Raw genomic sequence first — 18,100 nt, forward strand, 5'->3', positions numbered from 1 at the left:
TTGGCACCGTGCAAGAATACCACTACCCTCGGCCCACTCCTCTAGTCTGGCCAACAACACCCGGCTCATGGTTTTAAGTGATGAATCTAAAAGGGAGATATGGCGGTAATTTTTGGCATCCGACCTATCCCCCTTTTTATATATCGGTATGTTTACAGATTCACCCCAGCTGGGCGGTGCGCTCTCTAGAACTGCTGCATTAAAAACCCTGGTCAGGACGGGGCCCCACAATGATATATCCGCCTTATATAGGTCTATGGGCACCCCGTCAGGACCAGGGGCCTTCGCTCCCTTGCTAATCCTAATGGCAAGATCTACCTCCGATACTGTAATACCTAGGGGGACAATTGGCCATTGGTCAGCCTCTACCGGGGATGGGTCCACCGCCCCCTGTGGGTTAAAAATGCTGGTAAAGTGAGTAACCCAGCAATCCTCACTGACTAGAGCAGTGAGGACCGGGGTATCATCGCTCTTAAGAAAGGAACAGTTAACCGTATCCCAGAATAATTTGCTGTCCGATAATGCAACAGCCTTGGACAAATTAGCCCATGCTTCCTCCTGCAATTCCAACTTCCGGCGTTTTAGATGCCCCTTGTAAGCGGCCCTGAGGGTTATGATACACAGCCTATCTCTGGGCCTGCTGGATAGAGCCTTCTTAAGCTTCTGCAATGACTCGGTGCACAGGGAGCCGAACCAACCCATCCTTGTTTTACCATTAGTACGCTTAGTAGAGGTCAGGGTATTATCAACTATGTTATTAATCCTATTAAAACTCGTTAATATGCCACGTAAATCTGTGCTTTCATTCAAACAGGAGCACAGAGCGGGTAAGCAAGCTGCCACAATTTTCACCAACAATTTATCGAAGTTATCACCCCTCCATTTTATCCTATGGCCATTTGGTCTACATGGGGTAATGTCAGTAACAACGGTCTGAGCTGATGCCACTTTATTACCCCAAACTAACAGTATTACTGTGACGCAATTGTGGTCGCTAATAGCAAGATCCAGAAGGACCGGAGTGTCGCAGTGCTTACTAATATCAGCTGAGACCAACAAATGATCAATAACTGTAGCTGTATTCCTCCCTGTGAAAGTCGGGACGGGGTTTCCATCATCATCTCCTGCAGGTTGTAACACAACCAGGTCGAATTTTGCAAGTGTGGAGTTCAGGGATTCTCCGTAAATACTATGCTTAAAATGGGTGTACCCTTCTCCTCTATCATCAAATATTCTGCATACCTTAGTTAATGAGAAGGGGCACAACGGAATGTTAATATCCCCACCCCAAATAAGTGCAAAGTTAACATGATTAGCCCGAACAATCCCATCCAGGGCCTTTTCGACCTCGCTAACCGCAGTCGACTGAATAGGATCGGACAAATTATTGTAAAAATTAATCAATAAGACATTTCGACCATTCTTATGTCTCAACCACAGCAGTTGGGAGTGGCTTCCAATCGTCTCATATCTTATGACCTGCACTGGGAAACTAACAGAAAGCAAAGAATGTAAACCCCCTTTAGCTCTGCCCATGTTCGAACCTCGTGCTGGGAGATTATAGGCGTCATAACCATCAAAGCTAATGTCATCTACACTCCATGGCTCTTGTAAGCACAGGATATCGTATGATTCCACAATTTCTCTTCAGCCAAGGACATCCAATTTGCTATTCCAGCCCGCAATATTCCAGCTTGCTAAATTGTAGCCTTTTCTTTCTTTTTCAGTCCCTATCTCGAGGATTCCAGCCTTATCCCGAATTATAACATCTACAGCCTCTATATTTACTAAGTTAGGAATCGGGCTACTACAGCCTTGTTTATAGGATGAGCCTTTGCTATAAGTAATGCCCCGGGCAACATACTTTTGCAGCTCTCGGTCTTTATCTCCGGTAGAGCCACAGTTCTCGATGTTATTAGGTTGTACATAGTCCAGCGTTGTTGAGTTAACTGCGGATATTACTTCTATTTCCTCATCATCCTTGGGGGTTCCTGGATCATAAATGGGAGAATGCAGTCAGTCTACTGCTTCAAGACAGCTAAAACGATTATAATTAAGAAAGTGGTTTGGGATGTACGTAGGGGTCGGTCTACTCCAATTCCCCCTATTTCTACCCCGCCTTTGCACTCTCATCCATTCATTTGTCCTCCCCTTAGCTGCTACTACGTTATGTGGTGGATAAAAATAGGCTAATGGTAATGACTGGATAGTGGTATCCAATACTTGGTTGGACCAGGCACAAATGTAAGAGATGGTGCTAGGGTCTCTAAAAGTAACCACTATGCAATCCCAATCAATATTTTTAGTCGTTCTGCCTATCCACGGGGCTCTCCTCACCATTACAATCTCACTCGAAATTTGAGGGGGCAGGGGTCTATTTTGGTTAAGCCAACTGGTTACCTTGTTTTTCAGAGCAGCAAAGGGCTCCTTCACATGTTCTCTCAACGCTGGAACACCCGCTAGAATAACCACTAAGGGACTAGCTTCTGGGGGCAGATCTGGTGTCAATAGTCTGTCCTTCGTATTGTTATCCACTTGCGCCTGTCCCTTATGTTGAACACCTGTAGACGTAAGGTTAACCTGAGTTGCCAATGGGGGCCCATTAACTGTATCCCCACAGAACTGGGGTACAGCAGCAGCAGAAAATTCTCTTATAGGTTGGTCAGGAATAACAGGTAAGGTTACAAGTACTTCATTAGGAGTATTCTGAGGCTGACCGATAGTCGTTGATACCTCAGAGGACTTAGTGTTAGTCGCCAACCTATCCAGTGAACTGGAGTTGGCTTTCACCAGAATTTCCAATTGATCTAATTTACTGTTAATCAACCTTGTTCGTTCTAATAGATGGAGCATTAAGGATTTTAATATAATTTCCATTTTACCCAGGAAGACATTGTTTAAACTAGAGTCCATACCCGGCTTAATATTTAAGGAGGGCCCCGTAGGTGGACTAGTGTAAGAAGGGTTTGGTACCAACACTGGGGGGGAGATTTTAGAAAGAGTTTTAGAGATTTTAGACACATTCCCCTTCTGGGAGACACCCTTTCTTTTCCTTTTGCCATTGTTATTATATGTTTTTGGCCCAGTGTTACCATTATCTTTTACCATCGGGTTAGAATTTTTTATAAGGGGACTTAAAGTAGTAGGGGTAGGGGAGGAGATATTAAGTAAAGCAGGCGACCCAGAAAGCCCACTGATTGTGGTGGAATTTATAGTATCCTCTACTAGATCTGCTAAGCCCGGCTCTACAAGTATAACACCTGTTTCTGGGCGCTGGGCAGGCGTTAAATCACGGAAGATTGGGTTAGGAGAAACGACAGTCCCTATAGCGCCCAGTTACGAGCACTTTCCTGTTACTAAATCTAGGGAGAAGCGTTTTTCAGTCAGGGCTATTTCTTTATCTAATATGGCTGTAGCACAGGTTAAGAATTGGTTGATAGTTCGAGTGACCATCCCCCCCAGAGGTCGTGGCTGTCACGTTTCTCTCCTTACCGGAGCGAAGGACATGGTGCAAGTATGAACAGTACAACAATATCCTTTTAACTATGGATCAGCTATTGGACAAAAAAATGAAAGAGACGGGGCGCGGCCCGGCCTCTACAGTCCACGGACGGCCCGCCCTTAGCCCGGTGGTCACCCGGGCGCTCGTGCAAGTATTGATCTAAATAGAGAGAGCTGAAGGGGCGGGTCGGGAAGAGGACCCAGGTGCGGCCGGTATCAGCGGTGCTTGGCTACCTGGTCCTCGCAGTCCCGCAGCGATGGAAATTATGGCCCCAAAGCAGCGTCTCTAGCAGGCAAGCATCAACTTGTAAAAGCGGGGGGCGCTAGAGGGCGCACGAGCTGAATGGCCGCACTCTAGTGTGGCTCCGGCTGCCTGGCATTCTTATCCTTCCTTTTATCCTTTAAAACTGCGCCCACCTGCCCGAAAACGGTCTGGGGGATTGAGATATATCTACTGCACACTCTGTCTGAGTTTGGAGATCCTACGACCTTCGGGGACGGAGCTAGATCGAGATCAGTCTGGAGCGGGAGAGACCGAGAGCTACGACCTCGCTGTAAGCGGCGTGGTGCCGCACGCAACGCCCAGGACTGACACGTGGCGTGTAGGCCGCACTACGCCTCGCGCACCTCCGCCTAGCGGGCCTGGCCCATCAAACTAGCAGTGGGACCCTGCCTCGGCAGCTTGCTTTCTGCACCGAAGACATTCTGTTGTACAACTGCATGGAACCGGCCTATGTTGGACACTAGACGTCGGAACCGATCCACCGCCGTGGTTGCCCACGCGTGCCTTTCCTCATAGAGCGGCTTGACACAGAGGTGCGCTTGTTGCTTGCCTGGCATGGGGAAACCAGATACCCGGCAGCCCAAGCTGCAATTTGAACCAGCGACGCAAAAAAAGGGGACGAAGCAGACGGGGGACAGTGCGCCGCCGAGGAGCCCGGCGGCAGAGGTGACCCCCCTGGTCCCGGAGATAGCAACAATGCTTCAGGAGATGCGGCAGGGTTTTGCCACGGTGGTGGACAAGGTGGACCGGCTCTCCGCCCGGATGGACGGCATCGTCCAACGAATAGATGTGCACGACGAACGGCTAACGGAGGCCGAACGCCGCATATCCGAAACGGAGGATGCCACAACATCGCAAGCCACGCGACTATCCCGCATGGACAACATTTTGCGGGTGATCGCCGCCAAGAACGAAGAATTGGAAGCGAGGGGCAGGCGGAACAACGTCCGGATTACGGGAATTCCGGAATCCACAAACACGGGACGTATGGAGTTGTATGTAGAACGTTTGCTCATGGCCACGGTGGGAGAGGAGGCTCTCTCCAAACAGTTTATAGTGGAGCGGGCCCATCGTTCCCTTGGACCTCAACCTAAACCAGGCACTCCACCGAGGCCCATCATAGCACGCCTGCTGAACTACCGTGATTGCGGCATTGAAAGCAGCGAGGGCGACTCAAAACCTAAATTATGAGGGGGTGTCCTTCTCCATTTATCCGGACTTTACTCCGCTTGTTCAGGAACAGCGAAGGAAGTTTCTAGCCGTGAAACGAAAACTGAGAGGACTGAACATTGACTATGCTTTGCTTTATCCTGCCAAGCTCCGCGTGACCCACCAGGGCACGCAACACTTTTTCTTGAACCCGCAACAGGTTGAGGAGTACATCAAGAACCTACCGAAAAGGGACAAAAGAGCTGCACAGGCGGATGGCGGACACAATTCTGGTGCGGAATGAACTGGGTTCGTCGCTTTCGTTCCTGATGACTCGTTGATATATGTTTTTTTCTTTGGATTACTGCTCCTGATATGGCCCCCAGGAGTGTAGGGCTGGGTGGTGCTGCAGGCCCTGTAGCATGCCAGGCCCCCACCCCCCCCATGCTGACTCACTCGCCCGGACTAGGACGGTAAGAATGGCGGCAACTGCGGTGAGGAGCGGCGGGGGTGGACGACGGTGCACCTCTAGAACCCCGAATGGGTGTACCCCACTGGACTTGCTCAATGCACTTTTACTGTTGGGTTGTTGCGGGTTTGATTGGGGAGGGGGGTGGGCACAGGGTACTGGCGAGTTGGGGGCGCTTCAGTGGGTGGGGGAGGGGGGAAGTTCTTTAAGGGGTCAGTTCGTGCTGATCTGGTCCATGTTTTTCACTGTCCTCGACTTGGGCCTGTGGCCCCGAGTAATAACTCTGTGGTTGCCGGCTCCTCTCTCTATGTGTCGCTGCTCGAGAGGGGACAACTGGGATGCCTCATGGTTGGCAATGTACGGAGGCCTGTTTGCTGAATGGCAACGGTTACGATTTCTAGTGTTGGATGCCTGGGTTTGCACTGGGTTTAAGTTTTCGTTTTGTAGTCGAGCGTGTGCACCTTTACCTCGTCGACCTTCCACCCGTCCTGGGGTGGGCTGGTCTACTGTCTTTGCTATGGGGGGGGGGTTCAGGGACTGCTATTTGTGGTGGCCGGGGTTACTGTGGGCCGCTGGTAATTCTAACTGTAAGGACTGTTGGTGCAGTTGGATTGTTCTGTTATATGAAAAGATGTTGGGATGGGGGACACTTGTTTGAATGTTCTTACTTGGAATGTGCGGGGCTTGGGGGATCATCGGAAGAGACGCCACGTTCTGGGATATTTAGACAGACATAATGTTCACATAGCGTTTCTGCAGGAGACACACTTTGCACCCCACAAGTTGCCAGCCTTTGGTAGTAGATGGGCCTCGAGTACTGTGTTCTCCTCGTATTCCTCCTATGCCCGTGGTACTGCAATCCTGGTTAAAAAGTCAACGCCCTTCCACATGGCTGGCACGAAATCAGATGTACAAGGGAGATATTGCCTGCTATGGGGCAGATTGGGCCGGGTGATGGTCACCCTTGCGTGTTGTTATGGCCCCAATGTGGACGACCCGCAGTACTTTGAAACACTCTGGGCTGCTATACTGGAGGCGGGGTCACAGCACATAATATGGGGGGGGGACTTCAATGTCACTGTGAACCCGACCCTGGACCGCTCACACCCGGCCCCACACCACTACACAAAAGGGCGGGAGGTGCTGCGCGCCATCTTGGAGGAGAATCACCTAGTGGATGCTTGGCGAGCACACTGCGGGCCGAGGGGGGAAGGAACGCATTTCACGGCGCAGGCTAGGTCCTGGGCCAGGCTTGATTATTTTTTTCTGACCACACACGTGTATGCCACTGTCACATCTGCACGACACCTCCCTCGGACTTATTCGGACCATGCCCCGGTTCTGGTCGCCATGCGCGGAACTGAGCTAGGCCCTCCTGTTACCGCGTGGCGCATGCAGGCCGCAATGCTGTTAGATGAGGAATTTAGGGAGACGCTGCGCGAGGAATGCTTAGATTTTTTTGCGAGAAATAAGGGGTCGGTGGATGCAGTGGAGACAGTCTGGGATGCCTTCAAAGTCACACTAAGGGGTTTCTGCATTGCGAAGGGCTCGGGGGTGCTTAAAGCTATCCTGAACCGTTTAAAGGCGCTAGAAGTGAAACTGAGCCGGGCGGAAGAGACCCTCCGAGCGCGCCCCACTAGCGTCACTCTGGCAGAGATTCGAGATTTGGTTACTGAATATTCCGAGGAAGCTGCATGTGAGGCGAAATTTAGACATAAATACTGGGTGGCGCGGAAATATGGAGAAGGAGATAGGCCTGGGAAGGTGTTGGCGGCTACGGTCCGGCTTGCGAGGGCGCCTACTACTATACTAGAGCTAGAAACGGCCGAGGGGCTGCTGCTCCGCGACTCCATGCAAATCCTTAACGAGTTCGTGGGCCATTACAATAAGCTGTACACCTCTAAGGGACTGGGGGGCCCACCTTTGGACGACTACCTCGCGGATGTCGCGCTTGGTTGGCTGAGTGACGCTCAACGGGCGTTTTTGAGTGCCCCGTTTGAGCTGGACGAGGTGAAAGAGGCGATTATGAGTATGCAATCAGGCAAGGCCACAGGCCTAGATGGCATCCCCATTGAATTCTACAAAACATACATTGAATTCATAGCCCCGGTACTGCGGGAGGTCTATGAGGACGCTCTGGAGGTGGGGCATCTCCCCGCATCAATGAGAACTGCGCTTATCATCTCTTTACTCAAGCCCGGGAAATCTGCATCGCACTGCGACTCATATAGACCCCTCTCTTTATTGACGTGTGATGTGAAAATTCTCGCAAAGCTCATTGCCACCCGAATAAGCTTACTGCTGCCTAACCTGATCCTCCCGGATCAGGCGGGCTTTGTTCCAGGAAGGGCTACATCCCACAATCTACGCACCTTTTTTTCTGTGTACGACTCTGTGCATGAGGACCTGCCCATGGCGGCCATCTTTTTGGATGCCACCAAGGCATTTGATTCCCTGGAGTGGGATTACGTCTTTGGGGTACTAAACCGCATGGGATTCCCGGCCATCTACGTTTCCTGGATAAAACTGCTCTACACGCGGCCCACGGCCAAAGTCCTTATTAATGGGCAGCTTTCCCCTGACTTTGAGATCTCTAGGGGTACGAGACAGGGGTGCCCCCTATCCCCCCTGCTCTTTGCAATCGCCACGGAACCCCTTGCTGCCAAACTGCGGCAACATTATAAGGATAGCGCGCTGCGTTGCTTCCAGCGACAAATACTCATATCCATGTACGCGGACGATATCACGCTGTATGTCCGGCACCCTCGGGACAACCTACACCCCATACTTAGGGAATTCATTAGATTCGGGACTCTCTCGGGAGTGCAGATAAATTGGACCAAATCGTGCATATTCCCCCTCACGGCGGCCACACAGGCCTTCCCATTGGAATATCCGCTCACTTGGACTGAAGGTGATTTTAAGTACCTTGGGGTTCATATTGAGAGGGACCGGGAAGCGCTTATGAGAGCGAACTATGGCACTGCCGTTAGTAGGATTGAAGACCAGGTCACGAGGTGGGTGTCACTTCCCCTGTCGATGGCGGGCAGGGCTTCTTTGATTAAAATGGTTGTACTTCCGCAGCTGCTTTACCTGTTTCTCAACATACCCTTCCATCCTGGTACATACTTCTTTAAGAGACTGAGGTCTGAAATGCTCAAATTGGTGTGGGGTGGAAAGCAGGCTAGGCTCCAATGGGAGATTCTGACACGGCCCTATGTGCGGGGAGGGTTCGGTGTACCTGATTTTGAGCTTTACTTCAGGGCAGCCCAGGCGCACTATGCTTACTTCTGGGTGAGACAGCCGAGATACATGCCACAACTGGCTGCGGAACACTGGCTGGCGCACCCCACGCCTATCGAGGGAGCTCTGTATGCCGTTGTTGAGGGGAGGGATAAGACCCCGAACACCTTATCTAGCACTATCACGGCCTGGTTACGCATTTGTGCCTCCCTGGGGCTGCAGTTCCTCTACGCTCCATGTATGCCCCTGGCTTATCACCCACAATTGCAGCTGCTGCAGGAAACTGGCTTCCAGCGTTTACTGTCTAAAATCCATGTCCGAACGTGGGGGGAATCTATATCATGATGGCGAGTTCCGCACGAGGGATCATTTGTTTGGTACCATACACCCTACCTCACTAGAGGTGTTTTACTACATGCGCCTGCGACATGGGCTGCAAGCCCTTACACCTGAATTTCCGCGCGAGCCACCGATCCTCATACCCCTGCAACACATAATGCAACTTGCGAATCCATATAAGCTTGTGTCCACGTTGTACAGATCAGTTAGAACACACACTGACTTCACCACACTTCCTGCCAAAGCGAAGTGGGATCAAGAGCTGCCTGCCCCACTCACCGATCAACAATGGGAATTTAGCTTACTACAGACAGAACGTATCTCATCCAGCAGTAGGTATAGAATTATTCACTACAAATTTGTGCACCGATTGTATTATAGCCCGGCTCGATTACACAGATTTGGGCTGCGAGACACTGATAATTGCGATCGGTGTGGAGCCCCTGGAGCTGACTTTCTACATCTTGCCTGGGAATGTGCCACTGTACGTCAGTATTGGGATCTAGTATTTCAAGCCCTCTCTACAATGATCAATGCTACGGTGCCGCCAACTCCTGAGATGGCACTATTGGGTTGGGTCGTACCCCTGCAGGCGGCTCACCGCAAGTATGTCGCGTTAGCCTTGTTGCTAGCCAAGCGGAGGGTGGCCTGTAGATGGGGCAGAGGCAGGGCGCCCAAATTTAAGGAATGGATACGGGACCTGGTGTATTGTCAGGAACAACTGCACACGTATGCGGAGTTACTGCCACTCTCATCCAGGCCGACTGATATCTGGGCCCCGCTGCAATGCTACCTGATAACGGAAGCACCGAGTGACGATGAATTGTGATCTGTAACGTTGTTCTAGGTGTAATGAAGAAGGGGTGCTGAACCGCTTTGGCCCTACCTGCAACTTTGTATGCCTTGTGACTGCACTATGCACTTTACCCCCCTTGCCATGTCTCTGAACTGTCCTTGTTGCTTCACTCACCTGTATGCCTTACCCACCCATGGTCCACCTGGTTGCTGCGGGATGCTGTTCCCCCCCCCCCCCCCCCCCCCCCCCCCCCCCCCCTCCGAAATCTGCTTGTTTGTGGTGCGCACGCTTATGACGATGTTGTTTTGTTTGTTTTCATTGTTCTTTTTTTTAACCAAAAAACGACAAAAGTAAGACGCATTTATTTGCTTCCTGTACCTGTGCTGTTACTGATGCCAATTTTTATGTATACAGCTCCGCGACACACTATTGACTTTTTGCTGATGTTTATTTGTGATTACTGAAATGTGCTATAGCAGCCGGCCTCCGGGTTGTGGCAGTATGCTGTGTATACTTAACGGTACTAAATAAACGTCTTGCACCAAAAACAAAAACAAACAAAAAAAAAAAAAAATCAACTTGTAAAAGCTGCAAGTCCCTGGTTCAAGTATCCACTGGTTAGGAAAGTTCAGCAAGAGTCCTTTGCCCCGAGCGGCTCCTGCAGAGAGGGGGCCGGGAGGCGCTATGAAGACCAGAGGGGCGGGTCGGGAAGAGGACCCAGGTGCGGCCGGTATCGGCGGCGCTTGGCTACCTGGTCCTCGCAGTCCCGCAGCGATGGAAATTATGGCCCCAAAGCAAAGTCTCTAGCAGGCAAGCATCAGCTTGTAAAAGCGGCAAGTCCCTGGTTCAAGTATCCACAGGTTAGGAAAGTTCAGCAAGAGTCCTTTGTACCGAGCGGCCTCCGCGGAGCGGGGGCCGGGAGGCGGTATGAAGATCAGAGGGGCGGGCGGGAAGAGGACCCAGGTGCGGCCGGTATCAGCGGCGCTTGGCTACCGGGTCCTCGCAGTCCTGCAGTGATGGAAATTATGGCCCCAAAGCAGCGTCTCTAGCAGGCAAGCATCAGCTTGTAAAAGCGGCAAGTCCCTGGTTCAAGTATCCACAGGTTAGGAAGAGTCCTTTGCCCTGAGCGTCTCCTAGTATTTTAGGAGCACAGATTTAAAGATGTTTTAACTTAATCTAAGTTCTGGCCAAATTCACTTTGCATCGAAATATTTTACTTTTATGGCTAAACTTTAGCTGAATAAAGCTCTTACCACTACAAAAGAGACTGATTTACATATGGCTGGGTACAAACTGGGGTGGCATCGTGAGCAAAAGAACAATAGATTTAACCCAGATCTCTTGAAAAGGGGTGAGTGTTTGAAAAGTTTCATGACTCCGTCCATTTTGTGTTTGCATTACCAACTTTCTCCTGCAGTAACATTTTGAGCAGTTTCTCTTACCCTGTAATAACCCCTATACCTCCTTTTTAGGTTTGACTTTAACAATAGGTTGTGGCAATGATAAAATAACAGGTGGACTCCCTGATGTATGGCAAGGCAAACAGCTGGAACAGGTTGTTACTAAGGAAACAAAGTTATTTTGTCAATGGACAAAAGAAAATCGTTCGGCCAGCATTGCATGACAATTAATGGAATCACTCATTTCTGTACTTGTGGTGTTTCTTGTGTGCACGCAAATGGCAATAAAATTCGTTTAAGCAAAAACAGATAATCTCTATAATTATAGCTAGTGTAGATGACTTTTGCTAAGGCCTCTGTTGTGCTGGTGCAGTGTATAGCCTGCAAGCTATTGCTAGTCGCTGACCCTCCAACAATCAATCAATCAATCATAACACTTGTATAGCGCACTACTCACCCGGAAGGGTCTCAAGGCGCTTGGGGGAAGGGGTTCGCTACTGCTCGAACAGCCAGGTCTTGAGTTGTCTCCTGAAGGCGAGATGGTCCTGGGTCAGCCGAATGTGGATGGGGAGGGAGTTCCATGTCTTGGCCGCCAGGTAGGAGAAGGATCTGCCTCCGGCGGGTGCTCTTCGGATGCGTGGTACGGCGGCGAGGGCGAGGCTAGTAGACCGTAGCTGGCGGGTGGGCGTGTAGAAGGTCAGGCGGTCGTTGAGGTACTTGGGGCCCAGGTCGTGGAGAGACTTGTGTGTGTGGGTGAGGAGCCTGAACGTGATCCTCTTGTTGACAGGGAGCCAGTGCAGGTCCCTCAGGTGGCCGGAGATGTGGCTGCGTCGGGGGATGTCCAGGATGAGTCGGGCGGAGGCGTTCTGGATGCGTTGGAGTCTTTTCTGTAGCTTGGCTGTGGTTAGGGCATAGAGGGTGTTTCCGTAGTCCAATCGGCTGGTGACGAGGGCCTGGGTGACCGTCTTCCTGGTTTCGGGTGGGATCCATCGGAAGATCTTGCAAAGCATGCGTAGGGTGTGAAAGCATGATGAGGAGACGGCATTGACTTGTCTAGTCATCGAGAGGGAGGAGTCCAGGATGAAGCTCAGGTTGCGTGCGTGCCATAACAGAAGCGGGAGGATGCAGAGCTTGGTGGTTGGGGAATAAGTATCTCGCTGTAGGTTCCAGGGAGTGGCAACTTGCAGCATAGGTAAATATGGGTCAGCATTCAGAACTTCAGTAAGTTGCAAAAACGTAGGCAAAATAAAATGGTTGCAATATTATTATTAATTTAGATTTATAATGCGCGTTATCACCCAGGGGTCTCTAAGCGCTTGTCAGAAGGGGCACACGAATTGGGAAGATGAGAAAGGGGTCGTTAGGACATGCCCCATGGCTCCTGAAAAAGGACTGTTTTGAGCTTTTTCCTGAATGGTAGTTAACTTTGTTTCCTTGCGCAGGCTCGTTGGAAGGTTGTTCCAGGCTACAGGAATTGCATTGGAAAAGGCTTGCCCTCCTAGTGATGATAGTTTAAATCGGGGGAAAACCAGGAAAGCGGCCTCTGCCGATCGCAAGGATCTGCTGGGTGCATACGGAACTAAACGCTCCCTGATGTACCTCGGGGCTCGTCCATATAGGGCTTTATGCGTGATACAGAGGCCCTTGAACTTAACACGCTGCCTGATTGGGAGCCAATGTAGCTTACGCAGCAGTGGGGTGGCATGTGTCCTATGTTTTTTAAAGATTAATCTGGCTGCGTCGTTCATCTCTGTTTGTAGTCTGGCCAGCAGTTGTTGAGGAAGGCCGGCATACAGAGGGTTGCCATAATCTAGCCGCGCCAGAATCATGGCTGACACCGCCCGTCTAAGTGTGTCCGGGGTCAAAAGGGGAGAGATTTTACGGAATTGTCTTAGTAGGCCCACGCAAGTGCCTACGACTGTCGAAACTTGTTTGGACATGGAGAGTTTGACATCTATGTGAATGCCAAGACTTTTTACAGCCGCCACTGGTTCTTGAGAGGACCCCAGTTCGTTAGGCCAAAGAAGGTCATTCCAGGGGCTGGACGCTGTGGTAATCGCCAGCACCTCTGTTTTATCTGGATTTATTTTTAGCGAGTTAGCTGTCATTCAGTTGACCGTAAATTTTAATATGTTTTGCAATCTCAGCTGTGCAGTATGTGGGTTGTCTACTTGGATGATGATCTGGGTGTCATCAGCATAGTTATAGATCCGGCATTCCATCTGATTCAGTGCAGAGATCAGGGGCTGCAGATAGGCATTGAACAAAAGCGCTGAGCCCTGGGGAACTCCACATGAGAGACCCGCTGGGTTGGAGACCAGGTTAGCAAGCTGGACTCTCTGGGAACGGCGATCTAGAAATGACGCCAACCAAGCATGGGCGGTGCCCTGAATGCCAAAATCCCTCAACCGCGATAATAGGAGTTCATGGTTAACAATATATTATTGCGCTTTTGTTAAAAACATGCAAGGAAAGTAGGTATCTCCTGAACTCTAATGCCACATACAGAAGTGTCATTGCAGAGACCGTGCATAAAGAGGCATAATATTTCAATGAAGTCCTATGCAAAGGCACAGCCTATTAGAACATGCAATTTTAAACATCACACACTTTTTTTTAGTTTGCATTTTTTGGGAAGTATACAACAAGAAGCAATCCCTTCATCTACACTAAAACGGAAGAAAAAAACTTTAACCAAACGTGTAAAGTAAACAACCCATAAATAAATCTTATTAGTAACAAGACTGACCAAATGAAAGGTTAAATCATGAATGAATTAACATGCGAGTATAAAATATGTGTGCTGTTGGGTTCAAATAAAAGTCTATGGATAAAGTGCATTGTCAGTGTTAGAAAGCAAGATTATAATATTGACCAAATACCAGGTGATTTGCCCCATACAAGTAGTAAGGCTAACAGGGTTTAACAGCATTCAATTCAGGATCAGCAAATTTCCCAGGTTCCCTGGATTGTTTTTGGAAAGTTCCACAAATGATCACTAAGGTAGTTTTTGTGCTAAAGTTCTGCATCAGAATTCCAAAATATAATCTATTATTGGGAATCTTGTTTCAGCATAGACTGCTTTTTTTTCTTCAAATAAGTGTTTCATTTGGGGTGTTCAGGCGGATATCACAGACCCTGTGGACGCTGCTCTGGGACGGGGGCAACCCGAGAATCACGCTTAACAAACTCACGAGGGGGGTGTATGACGTATGGCTGGCCCCACCGGATGTGAGGCTGTACTATTGGGCGTCCCAGCTCCAGGTCATTAACGACTGGGTCTACATGGACTCTTCGGAGCCTGCCTACAGGGTGGACAGGTACACCATGCTAGATGGCAACTGCAAACCTCTCCTTCCTCGCGAAAGCCGCGGGGCGATTTGCCTAAACATACAGGGGTGGTACTGCGGTGCTGGAGAGACGCCAGTAGATTCCTGGGTTGGACAGACTCTATAACCGGCAGAACCCCGCTCTGGTTCGGGGACCAATTGAGGGAAGTGAGGAAGTTTACGGGCTTCAAGGGCTGGAAATTGATTGGAATCGAATACCTTGGGGATATCTGTAAGTGGGGGCCCTCAGATCCTTTGACTACCTAAAAAAGGAGTACCAAATGCATGACTCACAACACTACCATCAGCTGCGTCTCTCTCATGCATTGCGCGCCCACATCCCATTAGAGACATCGATTCCGGAGTACTCGCCCATGGAGGACAGGCTCCTGCTGGACCCCATCTTAGAGAAGCCCACAGCAACCATCTACTGTAAATTGATTAATACCATGCCTGACCCACTGCTATCTCTGCGGGCGAAACGGGAGAGTGACATAGGCAGCCTGAAAGACGATGATTGGCAGGACGCCCTGCAGAGCCCACGGGAGATTGCGGTGTGGGTTCGGTTCCGACTGGTCCAATTTAAAATCTTGCACCGGGTGTACTACCCGCGCACACACCTGTTCTCATGTGGCAGGACACTTTCCCCTCTGTGTGCGAGGGGCTGCCAGGAGGAGGGAACGTTCTTTCATATTCTTTGGGACTGTCCCAATGTGGTTCCGTTCTGGACTAGGGTGGCTCGCACTATGGAGCTAGTTGGGGGTTTGCCGGTCCCGGTGGAGCCACAATGGTTTTTATCAATGATCAAAGGCCCGACGACTGGTCAAGATACAACGTAATTTGGCTGGCATTGGCAGTCGGGGTGGCAAAAAGAAACATAGGCAGGAATTGGGGGGACGCAGGAGGTGCCGCAATGGGTCCAGTGGCTTAGAGATTTGGATTGGTGTCAGAGGGCGGAGGAGACAGTTTGCAAGGCCAGGGGGTGCATTAAGAAATGGAGGAAGATCTGGGGCCCATGGCGGACGTCCAGAGGAGCAGGCGGGGAGGCGGGGGAGGAGTGATATGGGTGATAACGCTCCATTGATGTTTGATCGGCCCTTGATTGTGCAATGTATTGCTAAAGTTTTTTTCAGATGTCTGAACACTGCGATGTATGTTGCGAATCTGTGATCAATGTTTATAAAAAGAGTTATTAAAAAAAGTGTTTAATTAAAAATCAACTTCTTGTATATTACTCATTTAAAAGTTGTCGTGAATTAAGGCTTTTCCCCATATAGTAAGATCAAATTTGTCACAGCTGCGACTTAAAGCTCTATTGCAGGGGTACTCATAGTACGGCCCGCGGGCCGCCAGCGGCCCGGCAAGCCTCCCCTGGCGGCCCGCGGACCTTGAGACATCCCTGTTTTATTTTAACCCCTTGTATGCTCATGACGAAGCCGCTCCGTCATGAGCATCGGCTGAGCTGTGCTCATGACGGAGCGGTTCCGTCATGGCCCTGCCGCCGCGCCTGCGCGGCGCTGATTTCGCGCCTGCGCAGTGCGTTCTATTAAGCGGGCGGGGCCATGACGGAACCGCTCCGTCATGAGCACAGCGCAACTGCGGCTCGTGTCGGAGCGGCTCCGTCACGAGCATGCAAGCGCCACTCGCCCCCCCCCCCCCATAGCGCTGCGGCGGAATTGCCGCCGCAGCGAAGGGGTTAAAGAATGTCAGCAAACACCCCTGCGGCAGCACAACTCGGAGACTTCAGAGACTTTGCTGCTATCTGGGGGCCGGGCGATTCTCGGCATAGTCATAGTGGGGCTGCAGGGGCGCTCGGAGGTGAACAAAGCCTCATTAACATTCTAATGGTCTTTGAAAGACCTGTGAAGTGCTCGGGTGCGGCTGTGTGTGTGTGTGCCTGGAAGCTGTCTCAGCCGTCGACGGTTTTGTATCTCGAGTGTAAGAGATGTTTGCATTTAAATAATGCTTGGTGGACATCTCTCAGTTGTACAGAAAGTGAAATAATGTAATTTCAGAGTAAGAGTGGCTTACATGTTCCTGATGCTTCAGCAAAGCAGTTTCACAGGAGGCAAAAATGAATGACACTTTTCAAAGGAAATGTGCATGGTGCACATTGGGGATAGCGCAGAGAGCAAAATAGGAAACAGAAAAGGGAACGAGAACACACAGTGCAAGCTTCCTTGACGCGCAAAACCAGCAGCACCAGTGCATACTTTCCTCACGGAAAACTACACATGCTTGAACAAACAATTCAGGCGACAGGCTCACTGTTCTTTACCCATTTTTGCGTTGCTAAATTTCTTCTGCTTACTTCATTAGTCAGTGGGATATTAAATTGCAACGATTTCTTTTCAAAGGCTTCCACTATCACGTTCCCAAATTTTGGTATGTATTATCATGGGCATCAGCAGTCTTCCTTCACCCACAAGATACTGCTGGCAGCAGAAGTGGTAAGATGAATGTCACATTTTCTAGCAATATTTCTGATGTATACCTAGTCCCAGGTAGACAGAGGCAGACAGAGGGCGAGCGAGGGAGGGAGGTAGAGGGAGGGAGACAGGGAGGGAGAGTGAGGGAGTGAAAGGGAGGGAGACAGATGGAGAGGGAGGGAGGGAGGGAGGGAGGGAAGGAAAGGGAGGGAGAGGGAGACAGAGGGAGGGAGAGGGAGACAGAGGGAGGGAGAGGGAGGGAGACAGAGGGAGAGAGGGTGGGGGAAGGGAGGGAGGGAAAGGGAAGGAAAGAGAGGGAGACAGAGGGAGGTGGGAGAGGGAAACGGAGGGAGAGAAAGGGAGGGAAGGAGAGGAAGAAAGGGAGAGGGAGACAGAGAAAGGGAGAGAGACAGAGAGAGGGAGACAGAGTGAGGGAGGGAGACCTCAGTGTGAGGGAGACCTTGGAGTGTGGGAGAGGGAAGGAGAGAGAGAGAGAGAGAGCGGTGCGGCCCTCGGACACAAACCACACTGTAAATTTGGCCCTCTAGAGAAAGTTTGTGAGTACCCATGCTCTATTGGATCCTGTTTCATGCACCATCTCACAGTTTAAACACTCAATTTGGATTTTGGCATCACTATCCTTGACTAAAAAATTCAACTTCAACTTGGAAGCATATGCATTAAATATTGCAAGGTGATCTCAAAACAATAAAGGGGCAGCTTTAAATGTAGGAAACGTGGATGTTTTCTAAAAAAGATATATATCTGCAACAAAGCCACAGATTCCCATCGAACACTTTCTAGGACGGGTGCTTTCTTCTATGAGTGTGGCATCACGTATAATTATCTAACAACAAAACATCCACAGAGGACAAGGAGCACTCTCGGGTTCCATTTGCTGTTTTATTTCATCCAGAAGACTCCTTTCGGCGCATTGTGTAGTAAATACTCAGAAGCTTCCAGTGCATAACAGCGGGTTTATTGCATAGAGAAACAGCAGGACATCTTCAACAGGAGCTGGCCAGGCATAAACTGTCTCAACCTAGAACCCCAGGAAGAGTCCAGAGCCACCTGCATTCTGGAATATGACATAAGGCTACAGGAGCGGAAAACATGGAAACAAAAGTAGGAATAATATACAACACATCTTCTCTCGTTGAAA

The 18,100-nt window shown here is 50.2% G+C and overlaps 1 protein-coding gene across 5 annotated transcripts in view; it reads left to right on the top strand.

The window, feature by feature from the left end:
- Window positions 1-18,100, top strand: part of ORC4 (origin recognition complex subunit 4) — a 326,462-nt gene that overhangs the window by 49,502 nt on the left and 258,860 nt on the right. The gene's annotated exons all lie outside the window — the stretch shown is intronic.

This window comes from Lissotriton vulgaris, chromosome 2_1 (genome assembly GCF_964263255.1).
Source record: "Lissotriton vulgaris chromosome 2_1, aLisVul1.2, whole genome shotgun sequence".
NCBI classification, from domain to species: domain Eukaryota; kingdom Metazoa; phylum Chordata; class Amphibia; order Caudata; family Salamandridae; genus Lissotriton; species Lissotriton vulgaris.